The sequence below is a fragment of the Doryrhamphus excisus genome, chromosome 5, assembly GCF_030265055.1.
Source record: "Doryrhamphus excisus isolate RoL2022-K1 chromosome 5, RoL_Dexc_1.0, whole genome shotgun sequence".
Classification (NCBI taxonomy): Eukaryota; Metazoa; Chordata; class Actinopteri; order Syngnathiformes; family Syngnathidae; genus Doryrhamphus; species Doryrhamphus excisus.
In genome coordinates this window covers 4425677-4447740 of record NC_080470.1, presented here as the reverse complement: position 1 = coordinate 4447740, position 22064 = coordinate 4425677, and the positions used below count along the sequence as shown (strand labels likewise).

Sequence of the window (22064 nt, the reverse complement as noted above, 5' to 3'; positions counted from 1 at the left end):
AATGACGAAACATTTTGCTTTAAGACACTACACAAACCAAACCATAAATCTAATATTATGTTTGGTACATGATTTATTTTAATGCATCCTCAAGCGCCTTGTCTTGCCCTTCGAGCTGCCCTTCTTTCAGATTAGGATTCTGCACAGTGAATGTATTCTGCACAAAACACCCAATGTTTATTCACAGAACATTCTGTTCTCAAAATCCATGTCTGTGCATTTCATACAGCTATTAGGTTAGCAACAAGTCAGTGTTACAGAGAAAAAAAAGTTTTTAATGTGCCATTGGATATGGAAAACTTACTTACTTAATCGATCGAAGCCATTTTTCAAAAAACAACCCCTTCGGTTCAGTTTAGACCAGGGGTCTCAAACATGCGGCCCGCGGACACTAGTTTGAGGCCCCCGCCTTGATATGAAAGTTTAATGTTAGTGCGGCCCGCGCCAAGTTTGATATGGATGCTGTATGGTATCATGTACCCAGAAAAAATTATTACGTTTGATTAATGTTCATGTTAAAGGTTAAATAACTGTTAATAGTTATCCTACCTATCTGTGTGGAAGTGGTAAGTTTTTGGCTATTTAAGTTTAAAGGAAATAACTTGAAGGCTACCGTTTAGGTCGCAAGCTCTCTAGTTTGCGAGTTAGCATGTGTCTCAAGACCCTGCAGTTACGCAATATGTTGTAAATAAAAAGAGTATAAATGTGACTATAGTCGTGTTTTGTCATGTCTACAGGGCTCTAATAATGCTTTGTTCATTTTAATCTGAAAGAAATAATTTGTCTACCCACCAACTATATGTGGTTTCTTGGGTTTTTATTATTTGCTGTTTTATTATTGTTATTATATTTATTTATTTATTTATTACTGATTGATTGATTTTCTTTATTCTTGATTTGTTTATTTATTATTTATTTAGTGGCCGCCAAGTAAATTGAGTTTGAGACCCCTGGTTTAGACGATTTTGACAGAAGGCATACAGAATATTGTGTTCTATGGCTATAAAAACATAGAAACTACCAAAAGAAAATTTCTACCTTTTTCCATCCTTTAGTAATCAGCAGTAGAATATACAGTTTCAGGAAAATATCCGTTCCTGACTAAAAAAAAACTGTTTTTTTTTTTGTGAAAAGATGTCAAGCAACATCACCAACAACTACAACTATAACATATAACTATAACATAAAAAAACACAAACATTGTGTTTTACAACTATTTTCAATTTTCACATTTGGATTGGAACTGTGTGTGTCCATGCACTACAAAACCTTATGTATACTACAGCCCTCCATATTCTTCCACTTACTCAAAACTGCTCAAAAAGTGGCATCCGGTAGTGCTCATTTGCGTCATCAACTAAGAAAAATGTAAAAGACATATCTTTGGGATTGGGCGTTCGGGTTTGCTAAATTGTATAAATGCATCTTTGGTAGCGAATGAGTTAAGAGGTTGACTTGGCAATGTAAAGTGTGAATTTTGCCACTTTTATGAAAGTGGTATCCACCCACCGACTAAACATAGTCTTTATAAGGACCATCCCAGGGTCATAAACCACACAGTCACACACTTCACAGATGTGTAATTTCAAGAGGGGGACCTCTGAGGAAAAAGTCGGGGCAAAAAAAAAAACATAGCACGCATCCTGTCATATTTCATCTTCAGTCTGTGGTACACGCCAAGGTCACATGGATCATTGTTGGAGATGTGAATCAGCTTAATGGAGCAAAGATAATAAGCTCAGCGTGTACGCATCCTGTTGACTGACTGGCTCAGTGGGACACCTAAGAGAGGACGTCAAAAAGCTGGCTGTCAACTCTTCTGTGACAATATTATATATCATTTAATACATATTCAAAACATAAAGGAAACACCCGAGTATAACGTCAATCCAATCAAGGGGTAATATAATGATTGAACAATTTTGTTGAACTGAATTATAGGCTGAAGTTCAACATTAGGTTTTTGACCGAAAATTCATTCATTTTCTACTGCTTATCCTCACAAGGGTCGCAGGGTTGATGGAGCCTATCCCAGCTGCGCATTGGTATGTGGGTGACTGCTAGGGCTGCGGAGGGATAGAAGTCGTCACAATACATTTAATATCATATACAGCTATCCCTCATTTATCGCAGATGATTGGTTCCAGACCTGAAAGGGATAATTCAATTTCTGTAGTTGGAGCATAGAAAACCTGTTTATATGTCCTTTGAAATATTTTTTAGTAGAGCATTCTGGACGTAAACTAACACCCCTACAGTCACCTTTACACTTGTATTACCTGATATAGTAAACATGATAACAGAAAATAACACATTTATTAGTAGAGCCTTCTAGACATGAACTAACACCCCTACAGTCACGTTTACACTTGTATTACCTGACATAGTAAACATGATAACAGAAAATAACACATTTATTAGTAGAGCCTTCTAGACATGATCTAACACCCCTACAGTCACGTTTACACTTTTTTTTATTCATTAATTTTCTTATCCTCACAAGGGTTGCGGATGTGCTGGAGCCTATCCCAGCTGTCTTTCGGCAAGAGGCGGGGTACACCCTAGACTGGTCGCCAGCCAATCACAGGGCACATATATAGACAAACAACCATTCACACTCACATTCATACCTATGGACAATTTGGAGTCGCCAATTAACCTAGCATGTTTTTGGAATGTGGGAGGAAACCGGAGTACGCGGAGAAAACCCACGCATGCACGGGGAGAACATGTAAACTCCACACAGAGATGGCCGAGGGTGGAATTGAACTCGGGTCTCCTAGCTGCGTGGCCTGCACGCTAACCACCACTCGGTCGCTGTGCAGCCAACAAATGTTAAATTTACATAAATAACATGTGTATCACTAGTACTTTGGTTCGACACATACATTTTCATATTTGCATTTCAGTAAATCCTATGTATGTTTTTTACAGTAGGATAGCTTAATATCACATTATATACTACTACTATTCATGAAAGAAAATGTCACAAACCCTACAGACAATACAGTACAGTCATGCATATGTGTACCCTTTGCTGCTTCACTGTTCTTACTCAAGTCCTAGAGCTACACCATTGCTCACAAATCAATATTTAAACAACATTTCAGCTTACGGAGAACCATATTGGGGAACTACAGTGGGTGTTCACAATGAACCTGCGTGTATATGACTCAGTAGATTTCTCCCAGCAAAATGTAAGCATTCAATGGCGCACAGATATTCTTAATGTTGAGTGATACATGTGAAACAGGCCATCATTCATCAGCCTCCAGCCTCTCCAAGCCTCCCACATGGTAATAATATATGAGAACTTCATCCAGGGAAAAAAGGTCACAACAGTGTAAATATATTCATTGTGTTTTCTTCAATTGTGTTTTGCATATTTTCCGAGTTATACGGAGCCAATAACTGCAATAAATTGTGAGTTTACCATAAGTCTTTGTTGAAAACATATTCCCTAGCTGGCTTGCACATTTTGGCCAATCACTGGCCTGAAAAAGCAAAGTAATTACTCGAAAGTGACTGTAGGGGTGTTAGTTCATGTCTACAAGGCTCTACTAATAAATGTGTTATTTTCTGTTATCATGTTTATTATATCAGGTAATACAAGTGTAAGGTGAATGTAGGGGTGTTAGTTCATGTCTACAAGGCTCTACTAATAAATGTGTTATTTCCTGTTATGTTTACTATATCGGGTAATACAAGTGTAAAAGTGACTGTAGGGTTGTTAGATCATGTCTAGAAGGCTCTACTAATAAATGTGTTATTTTCTGTTATCATGTTTACTATATCAGGTAATACAAGTGTAAATGTGACTGTAGGGATGTTAGTTCATGTCGAGAAGGCTCTACTAAAAAATATATTTAGACGGTTCTAAACAGGCTTTCTATGCTCCAACTACAGAAATAAAAAAATACAAGTGTAAAAGTGACTGTAGGGGTGTTAGTTCATGTGTAGAAGGCTCTACTAATAAATGTGTTATTTTCTGTTATCATGTTTACTATATCGGGTAATACAAGTGTAAAAGTGACTGTAGGGGTGTTAGTTCATGTCTACAAGGCTCTATTAATAAATTTGTTATTTTCTGTTATCATGTTTATTATATCAGGTAATACAAGTGTAAAGTGAATGTAGGGGTGTTAGTTCATGTCTACAAGGCTCTACTAATAAATGTGTTATTTTCTGTTATGTTTACTATATCAGGTAATACAAGTGTAAACGTGACTGTAGGGGTGTTAGTTCATGTCTAGAACGCTCTACTGAAAAAATTATTTAGAAAGTTCTAAACAGGTTTTCTATGTTCCAACTACAGAAATGAAATTATCACAGTCAGATCTGGAACCAATTTACTGCGATAAACGAGGGATAGCTGTATACGATATTAAATGTAGTGTGACAACTTCTATCATTCCGCAACCCTAGCAGTCACCCACATATACCAATGCCCATGCCATGTTATGGGATAATGATACAAAATAAGATCCCAAGTGAGAACATTGCGAATAAATGGCCACTTTACAGAATAGTACATTTAGAAAATGGTGTGAGATGTTTTCAGAGATACCGTATGCATTCCAGATGAGGGTGGTTGGTCTGGATAAACCTGGCGAGTGAACACTTAAACCCTTTCACAACTGACAACATTTTAAAAGTGTAGTTTTTACAGTAACACTTGATAAAAAAAAATCATGGATTCTATGCTTTTTAGTGCTAAGTCAGTGGTCATGACATTATAGCAACCACAGAAATATCAAGGTTGATTGTTATGGAAGAGGAATATTTTGTCAGCGACGCTTTTGAAATGCATTTTGGTCACTTGATTGAAGCTAGTACTTTCATGTAACACACACACGCAGTGTGACATTTGACAAAGCAAAGCCTCGCACCCTTTCAGAAGATAAGCACTTCTGCATGCCATTTTCACACACAGTCTCCATAGTTAGCGGAGGATTACGTGCATGTGATCAACCTACATTTGAAACAATCACCAGGCCGCTGTTGCTTCTTAATCCCTGCCATTCATGTTAGGGCCAGAAGGCGGGAGCTGTATTTGCATACACATTACTGCAACTCAGTTGCATCTCAGCAAATTACAGCTCACAACATTTATTTCACTTTCAATACTGACCCACAAATCAAATCTTAGCTTCAGCTATGCAATTCGAAAGCCTTGTATTATACTATTTTTCAACAAATTCAACCAACAATAGCTCGTTAAATTGGTTTTATCAACACAAAGTGGCGGATCACCGAGACAAAACCCATGCCGACCTGCACCATTCATTCATTCATTCATTTTCTACCACTTTCACAGGGCACATATAGACAAACAACCATTCACACTCACATTCATACCTATGGACAATTTGGAGTCGCCAATTAACCTAGCATGTTTTTGGAATGTGGGAGGAAACCGGAGTACCCGGAGAAAACCCACGCATGCACAGGGAGAACATGCAAACTCCACACAGAGATGGCCGAGGATGGAATTGAACCCTGGTCTCCTAGCTGTGAGGTCTGTGCGCTAACTACTCGACCGCCGTGCCGCCCCGACCTGCACCAATAGTCAATAAATTATTTACTCATTCATCTTTTATTTTGACCTGTGCATATTTTTTAGACTTTACACTTACTGATCTTGCAGATCAATTTTTCAATCCTAACCCAAAATGCAGCTTTGTGGGACCGCACCAGACCTGGAACTCCTGAATACCTCTGATGTACAGTATATACCGGATACAACATACACCGTTATTAAGATCCCAGGTACTTACAGAAGTGCATGTTCACAGTGTTGGAAGTAGGTTAACTTAAGGTGAACACTAAACTACGTCCGAAGTGTATATCCATTTTAGAGTGAATGTCAGTAACAACAGTAAACTAATTGAGTATTGATTTCTGGGGTATTACATCAGGTTTGATGGCAATAGAGATAAGGTGTCTTCCTAATTTAATGTACTGAGGGCTCTGTTTGTTACAAACAGACAAAATCTTCATTGCTGTGTTCTATTGGCCAGGCCAGCTCACATACACTGTCAGCTACTTGCATTTAGTTACTACTGTGTTGGACCATGCATGTGCCATCAAGATCCGGGGAGCTTTTTCCTTCAATGGAACAATGGAGCTTCAGGTTGTGCAGGGTTGTCAAACGGTGGAGATTGTGTAGGGGGACACACCTCGTGACTCGTGTGTGTGTGTGTGGAAATGACAACGCTACTGTTCACAATGCACACCTGACAAAGGAATAATCTCACTCTTTTTGACCAGATAGGATGCCCTTCGTGAATCCTGGAAATAATGAATTCCAATGAATTCATTCATTCATTTTCTACTTCCTATCCTCACAAGAGTCGCAGGGGTGCTGGAGCCTATCCCAGCTGTCTTTGGGCGGGAGGCGGGGTACACCCTGGACTGGTCGGCAGCCAATCACAGGGCACATGAAATCATTCCAAACACCACCTTTTTTTGCTCACCAGGTGAACCTTTTAAAGACAAACAACCATTCACACTCACATTCATACCTATGGACAATTTGGAGTCAACACACGGAAAATCCACAGAGATAGCCGAGGATGGAATTGAACCCGGGTCTCCTAGCTGTGAGGCCTGCGCACTAACCACTCATCCACCAATGAATTGCTTACTCAAAATGATTTTGTCTCCATCCCATTTCTTCTTTTTTGCATTATGATTACCTCCTCAAGATCCAACAATGCAAAATGTTTAAAAAAAAAATCAACTGTTCTTAAAATATCAATCAGGAGTATACAATGTGAAAATGTGCCAAAAGAAATACACACAATTCCATTCCAACTATAAAACAAAAATATCAAAAGTCAGCCATTTACCATAAAATGTGCCCCGACTGTCAGCGATGCAATTACAGATGATTCCCAGGCCGTCTGCATGTATCTCTCGGTTCAGTCAAAAATGAATGCACGCACACAACTGTCTTTGTATTAAATATCACTACCACTTAGCCTGCAGGGTTGCGGGCATGAGCCTGCAACAGCTCAAACTGATCAGTGAAGCCAAAGCCCACTTAAAAAGCCCAGTGACGTTCATTTGGTGATGGCTGGATGAATACAAAAATGGACATTTGTTGCATTTGTAATGTAATGCAAGGATTAATGACTCAATCACCGATAGTATGGAAATAATGGACAATGGTCACAATGGTTGGACAACCTACAACGTTAAGGAACTGTACCACACAACTTGAATCTACAAGCTTGCAATCGGAGTCTCTATAAACCAGTCTCTACTTCCGGCTCGGATTCGGGATCCAAAACATATGGCTATATGTTAAAAGCGGACATTTTAAAAAGATACATCGGAAGTCCTTCTTAGCGTGGAAGCATAGAATACAAAGAAATACAGCTGGGATAGGTGCGGATTCTGGAATATCTCGAAAGCTTTCTGTGCTGGATATAGTGTGTAGCTGCTCTACAGGAGTCCACAACTCAATACACAGGGCCGAAAAATGAGCATAGCATTTTCAAGTATAAAAAATGGCTAAATTAATGAAAATACAAATATAAGGCATTCAAATGACACATTCAAAGATGTGAGGTGTAGTATCTTACACTTGTCAGTAGGAGTCAGTAATATTACACTGATGAGACAATAGCCACTAGAAAGTATCCAGTCCAGAAAAAATAAGCTAATGCTAACATGTGAGTCTATGTTATGTTTAATTTTTGACTATCAAGATGACTATAGGGGTGTTATTTCATGTTCGGGGGGGCTCTAAAAATTGGGAAAGACCATATTTAGAAGGTCATTTCAACATTCAAACAGGTTTTATATGCTCTAAATGCAAATATATTCTACTTTGTGGAAATTCACTGCTGGTTTTGTAACCATTCATTCATTCATTCATTCATTTTCTACCGCTTTTTCCTCATGAGGGTCGTGGGGGTGCTGGAGCCTATCCCAGCTGTCACATTTATTAATAGAGCCTTCTAGATATGATCTAACACCCCTACAGTCACCTTTACACTTGTATTACCTGATATAGTAAACATGATAACAGAAAATAACACATTTATTAGTAGAGCCTTCTCGACATGAACTAACACCCCTACAGTCACGTTTACACTTGTATTTTTTTTTATTCATTCATTTTCTTATCCTCAAAAGGGTTGCGAATGTGCTGGAGCCTATCCCAGCTGAGGCGGGGTACACCCTGGACTGGTCGCCAGCCAATCGCAGGGCACATATAGACAAACAACCATTCACACTCACATTCACATTCATACCTATGGACAATTTGGAGTCACCAATTACCCTAGCATGTTTTTGGAATGTGGGAGGAAACCCACGCATGCACGGGGACAACATGCAAACTCCACACAGAGATGGCCGAGAGTGGAATTGAACTCTGGTCTCCTAGCTGTGAGGTCTGCGCGCTAACCCATGTGTGTGAGTCTATGTTATGTTAAATTTTTGACTATCAAGATGACTATAGGGGTGTTATTTCATGTTCAGGGGGCTCTAAAAATTGGGAAAGACCATATTTAGAAGGTCATTTCAACATTCAAACAGGTTTTATATGCTCTAAATGCAAAAGTATTCTTTGTGGAAATTCACTGCTGGTTTTGCAACCAATTAACCGCAATAAACAAGAATTACTTGAGTAGAAGAGGTAAAGTGTTCAGTTCAGTTCAATGAAGTGGAATTTCCAGTACAGTAAAGAATGGATCCTTACTAAATGGAGTCTTCCTACACCAAAGTAGTAATCATTTGTAATCAACATTTGTTTATCATGTTTGGCTTTAGGACTTGTAGAAGAGAGTATCTACTGTGATCCTGTTGAGATTTTTTTGTGGACCGCTAAGATCAACAAGGAAAGATCCCTCGTTGGAAGATACCAAGACAAAGTCATAAACAGCCTTCATGCTGAGGTTTCTCAAAAGGAATAAATCATATGTTTTTTATAAACTAATGCATTATGAGCCTTGCCTGATCAATAGGAACTGATATATAATTTGGATCTCTGGAACCCAAGGGGATGACTACACACGCCGCTTCCATAATTGAAAACTGCAAGCTAAGAAATGGTTTAATACCCCATGAAGCTGATCAAGGTCAGAGTCTAGATCGATTCTCGTGGAAACAGTGTGTGAGTCCACTATAACCTCTGATGCCCACCCAAAGATCATTAACACTGGAATAAGATTGTCTCGTATCGATACGAGCGACGACTGTGTACTTGTTTTGCGTTTCCTGTTTTTGTCTCTCATAAAAAGTACATGCACATGCCTTATGTATTATCTAGAGCAGTCATTCTCAACTGGTGGGTGTGGGTTGAGAAGCTGTTTTATGTGTGTGTCATGGGCAAAAAAAAAAAAAAATAACGTAATGACTTGATGTTTGTGAATAGCGCCATGTTTATAGGCGACATTGAGTGGAAGGAGATTTTTTAGCCTGCCATCCATCCGACACACAGCTACAGATATCTGCTGGGTCCCGCAAACCAAGTTTCCAGTTTCCTTCCCTGCAACCCACCACCACAAATAGATTGCATACCTTAGGTAAACACTGACATTTATTTGAAATATTTGAACCGGAAATTCAAATAGTATCACACATCAGTAATCAAAACACACGATGCTTGAAGGTTGTTCACCACATCCATATTACCAGACCTCACACTAGGATTTCTCCAGAGCCTTGTGAGTAAAGACTTTTTACACCTTTGACGGTACGTTGCTGTCAGCAATAAAACAACACATACAGTACACACGTCATCACACAAGCATGGTATAATCACCTTCTAAGCTCTCATTAAGAAGAATAAATAGATGCGACGGCCATCCTTGTGATTGTATTTTAAAGAAACTGTAACTATAATTACTGTTAGTACACGGTGTGCGTTTTTTATGTGCTATTCCTTATCATCAATACCTTAAGGACCTCTCGTGGCTGAACTGAACACATTTAAATTATGCTTTTTGCAATTAAAATGAAAAGGATGAAAGGATGGTGGCACTGGCCTTAGGGTATGTACTCCCCGGGTTAAAAAAAAACTGTTGTATAAGGTGAGAATAGAACTAAAACATGAACAGAACAGGTAAGTAGGCTATTGAGTATATGGTACTGAACATTTCTTAGAATAAAAGAATGTCAGAATTAGCATAATGTATATGTGCACTTAGGGACCAATGGGTGTTCATGATCATTGGACACAATGACAAAGTCCTGAATAGCTTCCAGGTGTGAAAGTCAGACTAAATGACTGATGGTGTGAGTACTTATTGTATTTATTGTAGTCTCCTGGTCAGTCTTTTGGACTGTTCATACTGTACATGGATAACCAAAATAGTACTATGCTTGTGAGAGACAGACTACTCAGTAGGTAGTACCTAAGAGGGTGAATGTTTTACATTTGTACATTTGTAGGTTAAATAAAAGGTAAATAAAGTAAAGAAACAAAAAAAAAAGTGGGCTGCATGGCAGTCTAGTGAGACCAGGGTTCAATTCCACCCTCGGCCATCTCTGTGTGGAGTTTGCATGTTCTCCCCGTGCATGCGTGGGTTTTCTCCGGGTACTCCGGTTTCCTCCCAACATTCCAAAAACATGCTAGGTTAATTAGCGACTCCAAATTGTCCATAGGTATGAATGTGAGTGTGAATGGTTGTTTGTCTATATGTGCTCTGTGATTGGCTGGCGACCAGTCCAGGGTGTACCCCACCTCTCGCTGAAGACAGCTGGGATAGGCTCCAGCAACCCCCGCGACCCTCGTGAGGAAAAAGCGGTAGAAAATGAATGAATGAATGAACAATGTCTTCTTAGCACGGCCGTCGAGTGGTTAGCGCGCAGACCAGGGTTCAATTCCACCCTCGACCATCTCTGTGTAGAGTTTGCATGTTCTCCCCGTGCATGCGTGGGTTTTCTCCGGGTACTCCGGTTTCCTCCCAACATTCCAAAAACATGCTAGGTTAATTAGCGACTCCAAATTGTCCATAGGTATGAATGTGAGTGTGAATGGTTGTTTGTCTATATGTGCCCTGTGATTGGCTGGCCACCAGTCCAAGGTGTACCCTGCCTCTCGCCCAAAGACAGCTGGGATAGGCTCCAGCAACCCCCACGACCCTCGTGAGGAAAAAGCGGTAGAAAATGAATGAATGAATGAATCTTCTTTCATGGTCAGACACTATTAAGTTTAGAAGAACTGCAATTTTTAGAAAAAAATATGTTTGTTTTTGTTTTTTTGCCAGGCTTTCCAGGACCACCTAAACACATGTACTTTGTCTAGAATGGAAAACAAACCGACTAATCAGTGTTGGTAACATAATATTCACCCCCCCAGTCGACATCAATCAATACATTGACAGGCTGCCGTATGACAGATGAAATAAGGGCACCACCACCACAACCAGCAGTGTTTTCTTCATCTGAGCTCGACTCAACAAAACCACACAAACCTCTCTTGAAATGGCGTTTAAAGTGTTGGTAGCACCAGTTTCCCAGTAAAAGTACATGCACAGTTCGCTAAGCGGAAACAAAGCCTACCTTGAGCCTCCTCCACACGTGGAAGTGGAGGGGGGGGACACAAACACAAAGGGAGTCCCGATGCCGCTGACTCCTTCCGTTAGACGACACGGAGCATCTTTTTGTCACACATGCCGCTCAGTCCGTCTTATTTCTTATTGTTTCCGCCATCCTCGGCTGGGATAAGTCAGTGTTTGGACTTGGAAGCTTCCTCTCTCGGTGGGCTGATCCGGACTCTTGGCTTCCTGTGCTCGGATTCACTCCCATGCACTTGTTTTGATATAAATGTTCCACAAAGCATCGAGAAAAGTCATTCTCTATCGCTGTGGAAATACTAAGAAGCTACATTAACGGGGGTTGGTGGGTGCTCTGGTCCTCCTACTCCCTCCCTCCCCCCCCCACTGATGAGCGGGGCGGGCTGTTAGAGCGACTGAAAGATATCTAGAGATGTACGACCACGGCATCTCTTCCTGGTGAGACCATATGACAGCTGTCAATCCCCCAGTAGGAAGAAGAGGTGGCCCATATACACATCTTGGTGTTTTGATTGGATACCGAGTCAATACACAAATATTCACACTACTGATACTTTTCAATGAGTTTATGATTTTCATTCATTCATTCATTTTCTACCGCTTATCCTCCTAAGAGGGTCGTGGGGGGTGCCGGAGCCTATTCCAATGGTTGCCAGCCAATCACAGGGCACATATAGACAAACAACCATTCACACTCACATTCATACCTATGGACAATTTGGAGTCACCAATTAACCTAGCATGTTTTTGGAATGTGGGAGGAAACCGGAGTACCCGGAGAAAACCCACGCATGCAAACTCCACACAGGGATGGCCGAGGGCGGAATTGAACTCTGGTCTCCCAGCTGTGTGGCCTGCGCGCTAACCACTAGACCATTATTACATTCATTCATTCATTTTCTACCGCTTTTCCTCACGAGGGTCGCGGGGGGTGCCAGAGCCTATCCCAGCTGTCTTCGGGTGAGAGGCGGGGTACGACTGGTCGCCAGCCAATCACAGGGCACATATAGACAAACAACCATTCACACTCACATTCATACCTATGGACAATTTGGAGTCGCCAATTAACCTAGCATGTTTTTGGAATGTGGGAGGAAACCGGAGTACCCGGAGAAAACCCACGCATGCACGGGGAGAACATGCAAACTCCACTCCGAGGGCGGAATTGAACTGGGGTCTCCTAGCTGTGATTACAATAAAACACGGGATGCTTTGTCAAAATGTATTATTCATTCATTTTCAACCGCTTATCCTCACAAGGGTCGAGGCCATGCTGGAGCCTATCCCAGTATGAATGTGAGTGTGAATGGTTGTTTGTCTATATGTGCCCTGTGATTGGCTGGCTACCAGTCCAGGGTGTACCCCGCCTCTTGCCCGGACTCAGCTGGGATAGGCTCCAGCATACCCCCGCGACCCTAATGGATGAATCCTACTTCACAGAAATTCACTTATCATAGTCAGGCGTGGAACCAATCAACCACAATAAACGAGGGATTACTGTATTTGTGATTATCTTAACAATAAATTAATTAATAATTCTGTGACAGAGTCTTGTCACATAGGTCTTATTTAAAAAGTAAAACAATTCAAAATGCAAAGGGGAGGGGGGGGGATTTTGCAAGGGGGTGCATTCTCTGCAAATACGCAAAGGATTTTTGTCCCAGTATCCCGATCTACTCCTGGTGCTGGCAAACGACTTACCATTGAAGAGTTGAAAATAGACATTTTCATCCTTCATCATTTGCATCCTTGATGCGTATGAAAACAAACAAACCAAACAAACCTCACAAACAAGCCATTCACTTTGCCTGAATTGCATTCCGCTAAGTAACCTGACAAAAATATTCAAGCTCCCTCAGAAATTGCAGGTGATTGATGAAAGCGTCTGACACTGTGCTGAAATGCAATTAAATAAATTGAGGACTCTAATGGTTGTTAATCACAGCACATCATACCTCATCATACATAAAGCACAAGAGAGGGGAATTAATGAAGCCCTTCCTGATCTTCTATATTGTTTTGAGTCACAACCGAATGAATGGTATATATAATATAATTTATATGGTAGCTTTATTTGACAGACACACAAGTATTGCATTGAAAATATGTTATAATTTGATCCACCCACGGGTCACCTCCGGGCACGCCCACTCTGCTGTGATTGGTCACACTCTGAAGCACTCCGGAGTACTTCCGGACTACTGCCGAACCCTACGTTCTAATTTTGTCGGTATAGGAATTGATAATAAATGAATGAAACCTAGTTGCACGGTTATCGAGTGGTTAGTGCACAGGCCTCGCAGCTAGGAGACCTGAGTTCGAGTCCACCTTACGTGGAACCTTCTGTGTGTAGTTTGCATGTTCGGGACAAAACCCGTGCATGCGTGGGTTTCCTTCCACATTCCAAAAACATGCTAGGTTAATTAGCGACTCCAAATTGTCCATAGGTATGAATGTGAGTGTGAATGGTTGTCTGTATGTGCCCTGTGATTGGCTGGTGACCAGATTGGCCGAAGACAGCTGGGATAGGTTCCAGCACAAGCTGTAGAAAATGAATGAATGAGAAAATAGAAGGGAAATCACCAAAAGCCAATGTCCAAACGTTCTTCATCTAGTAGTACATATCCATATCCATATCATCCATATTATCTTGGGTAAACAAAATGAATCTCACCTTTGTGGCTTTGTCTAATTGGTAAAATTCATAATCACCTGGTAGGAAATCAGTTGAATTTTTGGGTTATAGAAAAAAAACCTATATCAGGCAGCAAAAATTCCAGTACTCACACTATGGGTAAGACCAAAGAGCTATATATATCGGTGACAAGTTCATTGACCAGCACAGAATCAGCAACTCACACTATGGGCAAGACCAAAGAGCTATATATCAGTGACGAGTTCATTGACCAGCACAGTATCAGCAAGAGGCTTGGTGAGGTGCAATGGTTGTGGAAAATGGATGAAATAGGAAAACTATTCATCAGTCATGCTGTGGCTGGAATCCCACGCAAGAGCTCATCTCATGGAGTAAGAATGATCATGAGAAAGGTGAAAGATCAGTCCAGAACTACGCGGGGGAGATTCCTAATCACTAAGGGAGCTGAGATGGCAGTCATGAAGAAAACCTTTGGTAACCCTAAACCGTAATGGCTTGAAGGGGGTCGTACAGGCCTGCAAGGTTTTGTGTAGAATACTATATTTTCCTGACTATAAGTCACACTTTTGTTCATGGTTTGGCCGGTCCTGCCACTTATACTCCAGAGCGACTGAGAAAAAACACAAAAGCCCCCCCGAAAGAAAGTCATAATCTGCAGATTACTAAACTAGCTATGTTATGTTGTTTTGGCTATACTTAATTATTAAATTATGCAAATTTTCAATTTTTCTGACCTCTAAATGCTGATAGAATGTTGCAAAAGTTTCAGTTTGCCCATTTGGAAGCGAGCCCATTCTAACATTGGCTCCCTGTGACATCACAGTGAGCCGGACTTCCTTATGTGGGCATGCCTCCCCACTCTGCAGCAGTCTTTTGTAGAAGATTTCACCGTGTTTATTTTGTGTAAATAAGCGTCTGACTGTGTAGCATTATAGAGTGTGCATACAGGGAGCATCTTACCCGCATTCATGCAAATTACAAACCGATGTCTGGGGGAAAAAAAACGTGTACGCTATTATGCTATTTTTCCACTTTTCTGACCTATAAATGCTGATAGAATGTTGTCAAACAATGCAAAAGTTTCAGTTTGCACATTTGGAAGCGAGCCCATTCTAACATTGGCTCCCTGTGACATCACAGCGAGCCGGCCTTCCTTATATGGGCATGCCTCCCCACTCTGCAGCAGTCTTTTGTAGAAGATTTCACCGTGTTAGCACCGTGTTTATTTTGTGTAAATAAGCATCTGTCTGTGTAGCATTATAGAGTGTGCATACAGGGAGCATCTTACCCGCATTCACGCAAATTACAAACTCACCGATGTCTGGGGGGGGAAAAAAACGTGTAATGAAACCGGAGTACCCGGAGAAACCCACCAAGGTGGAATTGAACTCGGGTCTCCTAGCTGTGAGGCCTTCGCGCTAACCACTCTTCCTCCTATTTTCCCCGTCAAATAAAATAAGACACAATATGAACTTGATTTGTCTCCCACTCTCACAGCATGATTTGTACTTTGAAAAAAACTTAATAACTCATTCAGTTGCTATATCTGCCTCTATTTTCAAAGACATTTGCAGACATGGAAAAAAAAAACTAATTTGGTATTTCTGTGTTACGTCACTCAATAAAGGGACTGAATAATGTGGGAAAAGGCTAGAATCTGTCTCTTGTTTGCAAATATTTTACACCCGTGAACGTCTGCCGTTGTTTTTTTTTAAAGTCTCCCACAGTAAATTCTTGATAAAAATAAGCAGAGCTTACATTTACTGATATTTAATAAGATGAGTTGCAGGGGAAGTTTTTTTTTGTATGCATTTCTCACTGTTGCTTAATGTCAAGGTCAGTCTTTTGAGTTTCCGTTCCTTTAATCTCATATAAAAAAAATAGAAATAATGTCAAGCTTAAGCCTGCACTGCACTGTTGTGAATGAATAAAAAAAATACCACTTTGCGCTTCAAATTTCGTGCTTTCACTCCATCACACTTTTTCAAAAGTAAATGAATTAATAAATCATGCTTTTTTAATCGTTGAATACGGCCTATAATTGATCAAAAATATGTATATATTTTCACCAAAGTGAAGCATTTTGAAAAATTAAAATGGCTTTTCGAACAAAAATACAATGATGGTAATGTAGTATTCTACACTGGTCACTAGGTGTCAGTAATGTCACTGTAATGTTCGGCGGGACACAAACGCATCGCACTTAACTGGAAAAAAACGTGCTTTTAAAGCTAAAACTCAAATCTAAATCCCGAATACGTCTTATTGATGTCTTAAATGTATGTTTATAGGATACAAAATATTGTGTAGAATACTACATATTCATTATTTGAATGTGTCTTCTATGTTTGTATTTTCTTTCATTTAGCTATTTTAACGATTATTCATTCATTCATTCAGTCATTTTCTACCGCTGATCCTCACGAGGGGTGCTGGAGCCTATCCCAGCTGTCCTGGGGCAAGAGACGGAGTACATCCTGGGCTGGTGGCCAGCCAATCACAGGGCACATATAGACAAACAACCATTCACACTCACATTCATACCTATGGACAATTTGGAGTCGCCAATTAACCTAGCATGTTTTTGGAATGTGGGAGGAAACCGGAGTACCCGGAGAAAACCCACGCATGCACAGGTAGAGAACACGCAAACTCCACACAGAGATAGCTGGGGGTGGAATGGAACTCGGGTCTCCTAGCTGTGAGGTCTGTGCGCTGTGCCGCCTCCAAACCAACCACTCGCTCCTAAAGATGTATTCATACATCTTTTATGTTTTAAGAGGCACAAAGTGATGATGATGCAACTTCACAATAAAAGAGATCATGTTTGGTGCAGTTTAAAGCTGAAAAAAACGACCACAAGAGGTGGCAGTAGTGCATTTTATAAGAGCTCGGCATGCATCTCTCCCATACAAATACATAAATGCTCTAAAAACCCACGCATGCACGGAGAGAACATGTAAACTCTACACAGAGATGGCAGAGGATGGAATTGAACTTGTGTCTCCTAGCAGTGTGGCCTGCGTGCTAACCACTCATTCCGCCGTGCAGCCATTTTGACATTTAAATATGCATATTTTGACAAAAAATAGGCCATAATCAACCACAAAAGAGCAATATATTTGAAAAACTATGATGAGTTGAAGCAGTGAGGGATGACTGTATATTAATTATTATTATCAGTATTTCAGCTTTTGTTCCTATTGTGCCTTTCTGCACTGTTATTCCCATTTTTGCTGGGTTTTAATTGGACTTCTACAATATGCTGAGGGCAAATAAAAAAAATCAAAAATTTCCAGGGGCGGCACGGCGGTTGAGTGGTTAGCACAAAGACCTCACAGCTAGGAGACTAGGGTTCAATTCCACCCTCGGCCATCTCTGTGTGGAGTTTGCATGTTCTCCCCGTGCATGCGTGGGTTTCAGAGCATTTATGTATTTGTATGGGAGAGATGCATGCCGAGCTCTTATAAAATGCACTACTGCCACCTCTTGTGGTCGTTTTTTTTTTTCAGCTTTAAACCGCACCAAACATGATCTCTTTTATTGTGAAGTTGCATCATCATCACTTTGTGCCTCTTAAAACATAAAAGATGTATGAATACATCTTTAGGAGCGAGTGGTTGGTTTGGAGGCGGCACAGCGTACGAGTCGTTAGCGCACAGACCTCACAGCTAGGAGACCCGAGTTCGATTCCACCACCAGCTATCTCTGTGTGAAGTTTGTGTGTTCTCCCCGTGCATGCGTGGGTTTTCTCCGGGTACTCCGGTTTCCTCCCACATTCCCAAAACATGCTAGGCTAATTAGCGACTCCAAATTGTCAATAGGTATGAATGTGAGTGTGAATGGTTGTTTGTCTATATGTGCCCTGTGATTGGCTGGCGACCAGACCAGGGTGTACCCCGCCTCTCGAGCCAGAGATAGCTGGGATAGGCTCCAGCACCCTTGTAAGGAAAAAGCGGTAGAAAATGAATGAATGAATAATTTCCAGGTCTTATTATTTGTGTTTCTTGGGGACCGTAATCCCCTTGAATGGCGATGGTTCTAGTAGACACTTAGACAGAAATCAGCACAAAAGGGGTTAATCATCTCCTCAGGACCAAAGAGCAGCATTTTTGTTCAATCTACAGCAATCAACTCAACCTATAGAACCTTTTGCATTTCCCGTTTCATTATGTTCCATTTCCTCTTCAGACGCTGGGCTGACGAGCTAATCCTGTTCTACCTCCATCATCAACCCTTTTCTCTTCTCTTCTCTACCATCTGTTGCTGTGTAGGTAATGATAGCATCTTTATCTGTACGGAGGGCGAAATTACTACAAATCGAAAGGGAACATGTTTACCTCCTGTCTTTTTCATGTTCAATCCCGCTGTGCACTTTTAGAGACAAAAGCAAACATTGGACACAGCCAACCCTCATCCTATTATTTAAGCATACAGCAGTTAAGATTAGTTTGACCTGAAAATCCACAGGGCCGAGCCATGCGTCTCAGCACGTGTGCCCACAATGCGCTCACTGAGCTCTGATTGTTCATGGTTGTGGTTACAATTCCTCTCCACGGGGCGTCAGAATGGGCCCGCGTTTTCACTCAGTTAGAAGGTCAACATGACGAAAAAAAAAAAATAGCGCTCTGTTGGTGGGAGGAAGTAAAGGTCTGTATGCAAGTCCCCCCTCGGGGATCAATAAACTATTCTTGAAATGAATTGTGTAGAGTCTGTATCTCTCAGAGCAAAGCGTGAGGTTGTCAGAGCTGGAGCAGTAAATTACTACTAAAGAGAATTGAACACATCCTGTAGCTCCCAGGTCTGTATAGCCGACTGATGGCTATTTGGCAGAGCTTTCTTCAAGCAATATTTTAAGATGTGTAGCAAAGCCTGGTTTCTTTTGGTGTGGGGTGGTGACAGGGTTCACAAAGCCGTACTTGGCGAAGTGGTGGAAGCGGACTCAACTCGATCTCAGGGAAGAAGTACATTTGAAACACTTCTATGCTACAGTTAAATAATAACAATAACAGTTAAATGCAATACTCATGCCACATATTCCCACCGCAAGGCATGCTGGGTAGCTTGCGGTACACTTTCTCCAAACATTTGTCCGTGTTTTGTCACATTTTTGCTTATTAATATCCAATATTTTATTGTTGATAGTTCATAATTTTTCAGCTGGACTACCCAGCATGCCTTGCGGGCATTTGGAAATAACAGTTAATAAGTGCAATACCCATGCCACATATTCCCACCACAAGGCATGCTGGGTAGCTTGCGGTACACTTTCTCCCAACATTTGTTCGTGTTTTGTCACATTTTTGCTTATTGATATCCAATATTTTATTGTTGATAGTTCATAATATTGTAGTTGGACTACCCAGCATGCCTTGCAGACATTTGGAAATAACAGTTAATAAGTGCAATACCCATGCCACATATTCCCACTGCAAGGCATGCTGGGTAGCTTGCGTTTCTCCCAACATTTGTCCGTGGTATGAATGTGAGTGTGAATGGTTGTTTGTCTATATGTGCCCTGTGATTGGCTGGCCACCAGTCCAGGGTGTACCCCGCCTCTTGCCCGAAGACAGCTGGGATAGGCTCCAGCACTGCCCGCAACCCTTGTGAGAAAAAAAAACAGTAGAAAATGAATGAATGAATGAAAGTGCAATACCATGCCACATATTCCCACCGCAAGGCATGCTGGGTAGCTTGCAGTACACTTTCTCCCAACATTTGTCCGTGTTTTGTCGCATTTTTGCTTATTGATATCCAATATTTTATTGTTCATAATATTGCAGCTGGACTACCCAGCATGCCTTGCGGGCATTTGTAAATAACAGTTAATAAGTTACATGTTATATTTAGCGCTTAGTTGTTGACTTATGTGATGCGTTAACTTGCCGTGGCTGTATCTTTTTCAGCAGGAACAAAGATCTAAATGCCAAATGGAGCCTCAATGGCTGGAATGAAAAAGACATTTACATGAGCTTTTCATTCAGTTAAAGGGTATTGTTATGGTAATGAGGAGGGAAGATGAGCCCTGTAATGATCTTTGATTGGGCTATCTTTGGGGCTTGAGAACAGAAAAGTGTGTGTGTGTATTGTCTCAACAACAGTCAAATCCAATGGCTTCTGTGTGTCATTTGATTACATACATATATTACATACATATATACATATATACATACATATCCCCTTCAATGCTGTGTTTGTTGTTGTCAAATAAATACTTGTGCTGGTTTAGGACGCAAGTGTGGTGGTGCTGAAGGGGATGATGAAGATTAAGATGTCCATCTGTTGCAAAATAGTCCGCTCAGATGAGGATGTGGGACCGACAGCTGATGCCGCCCAGCGTGTTTGCCAAAATAGTTGAGAGTTCAAACGTCTCAGTTGGGAAAGATAAATCTGCAAATCGGGGCTCGGTACAAAAATACTCCACTCGCTTTTATTGATGTGAAAGAGCAGCTACTATATTGGGTAATACGTGTGTAGAGATGACTGTAGGGGTGTTAGCTCATGTCTAGAATGCTCTAATAATGTTAAATACAGTATTTAGAAGGTTGTAAACAGGTTCTCATAAACAATTAACCTCGATAAACACAATGTATCACAAGTTATTGTTATTTTTTTATTTTTCTACGTGTAACTTTTTGTTTGTAAAACGAGAAAATCCCGAATGTCAACACAATTTCTCTCAGGACAAAACTAAAGCTGCAACTGAATTTGGACTTTGCTCAGAAAAGCATCAGACAGGAAACAAGCGACTTCTTAATAGGCCAAGAGAGACAAAGGGATTGGAAAAAAGGGCAAGAACTATTTCAATAGCAACATTTAACCATCTTTCACAGACAAACACCACTTTTTGCTTTTGTGGGTATAATTTTTGATAGTTCCGCCGCTTTGGGGAGAACATAAAATACAGCACTTAAACCCGCAAAATCAGGGGTCTCAAAGACACGGCCAAATGTGGCCCACAGGACACTAGTTTTAGGCCCTTGCCTTGATATGAAAGTTTAATGTTAGTGCGGCCCGCGCAAGTTTGATATGGATGCTGTATGGTATCATGTACCCAGAAAAAATTATTACGTTTGATTAATGTTCATGTTAAAGGTTAAATAACTGTTAATAGTTATCCTCCCTATCCGTGTGGAAGTGGTAAGTTTTTGGCTATTTAAGTTTAAAGGAAATAACTTGAAGGCTACCGTTTAGGTCGCGAGCTCTCTAGTTTGCGAGTTAGCATGTGTCTCAAGACCCTGCAGTTGCGCAATATGTTAAAGAGTATAAATGTGACTATAGTCATGTTTTGTCATATCTATAGGGCTCTAATAATGCTTTGTTCATTTTAATCTGAAAAAAATAATTTGTCTACCCACCAACTATATGTGGTTTCTTAAGTTTTTATTATATGCTGTTTTATTATTATTATTAGATTTATTTATTTATTACTGATTGATTGATTTTCTTTATTCTTGATTTGTTTATTTATTTTTCATCTTATTTTGTGTAGAAAAATAAAAAGTAAGATATTTGAGAACAGTGGAATGTTTTATCAGAGCTTTTCTTGTAGAAAATTGGAACCAAAGCTAAGTTTTTAAATTTTTTTTGTTTTTAATAAATGTGTTTTTTTTTTTAAACCTGATGCGGCCCAGTCTCACCCAGACCCTAGCTCCAGTGGCCCCCAAGTAAATTGAGTTTGAGACCCCTGCGCAAGATGAATTAATCAACAAGACATTACCCAGCATACCTTGTGGGCTATAAATGCTAATATAGTTTTGTATGTATGTTAGCGTGTAAGCATTCATTTTGATACCCGCGTAGTCCGTGTCTTCCACACATATTGTTAATTGTGTTAGCACCGTGAGTGAAGCAGGGATTTGGATTGAGCTCTT

General features: G+C 40.6%; 1 protein-coding gene across 1 annotated transcript in view; it reads right to left on the bottom strand.

Annotated features, from left to right (window-relative positions):
- pde4ba (phosphodiesterase 4B, cAMP-specific a) overlaps positions 1-11885 on the bottom strand; it is a 146971-nt gene extending 135086 nt beyond the window's left edge. The window contains exon 1 of the mRNA XM_058074368.1: positions 11521-11885. The gene's annotated coding sequence lies outside the window, so the exon portion shown is untranslated. The remainder of the gene's footprint in view (positions 1-11520) is intronic.
- Between the last annotated feature and the right edge of the window lie 10179 nt (positions 11886-22064).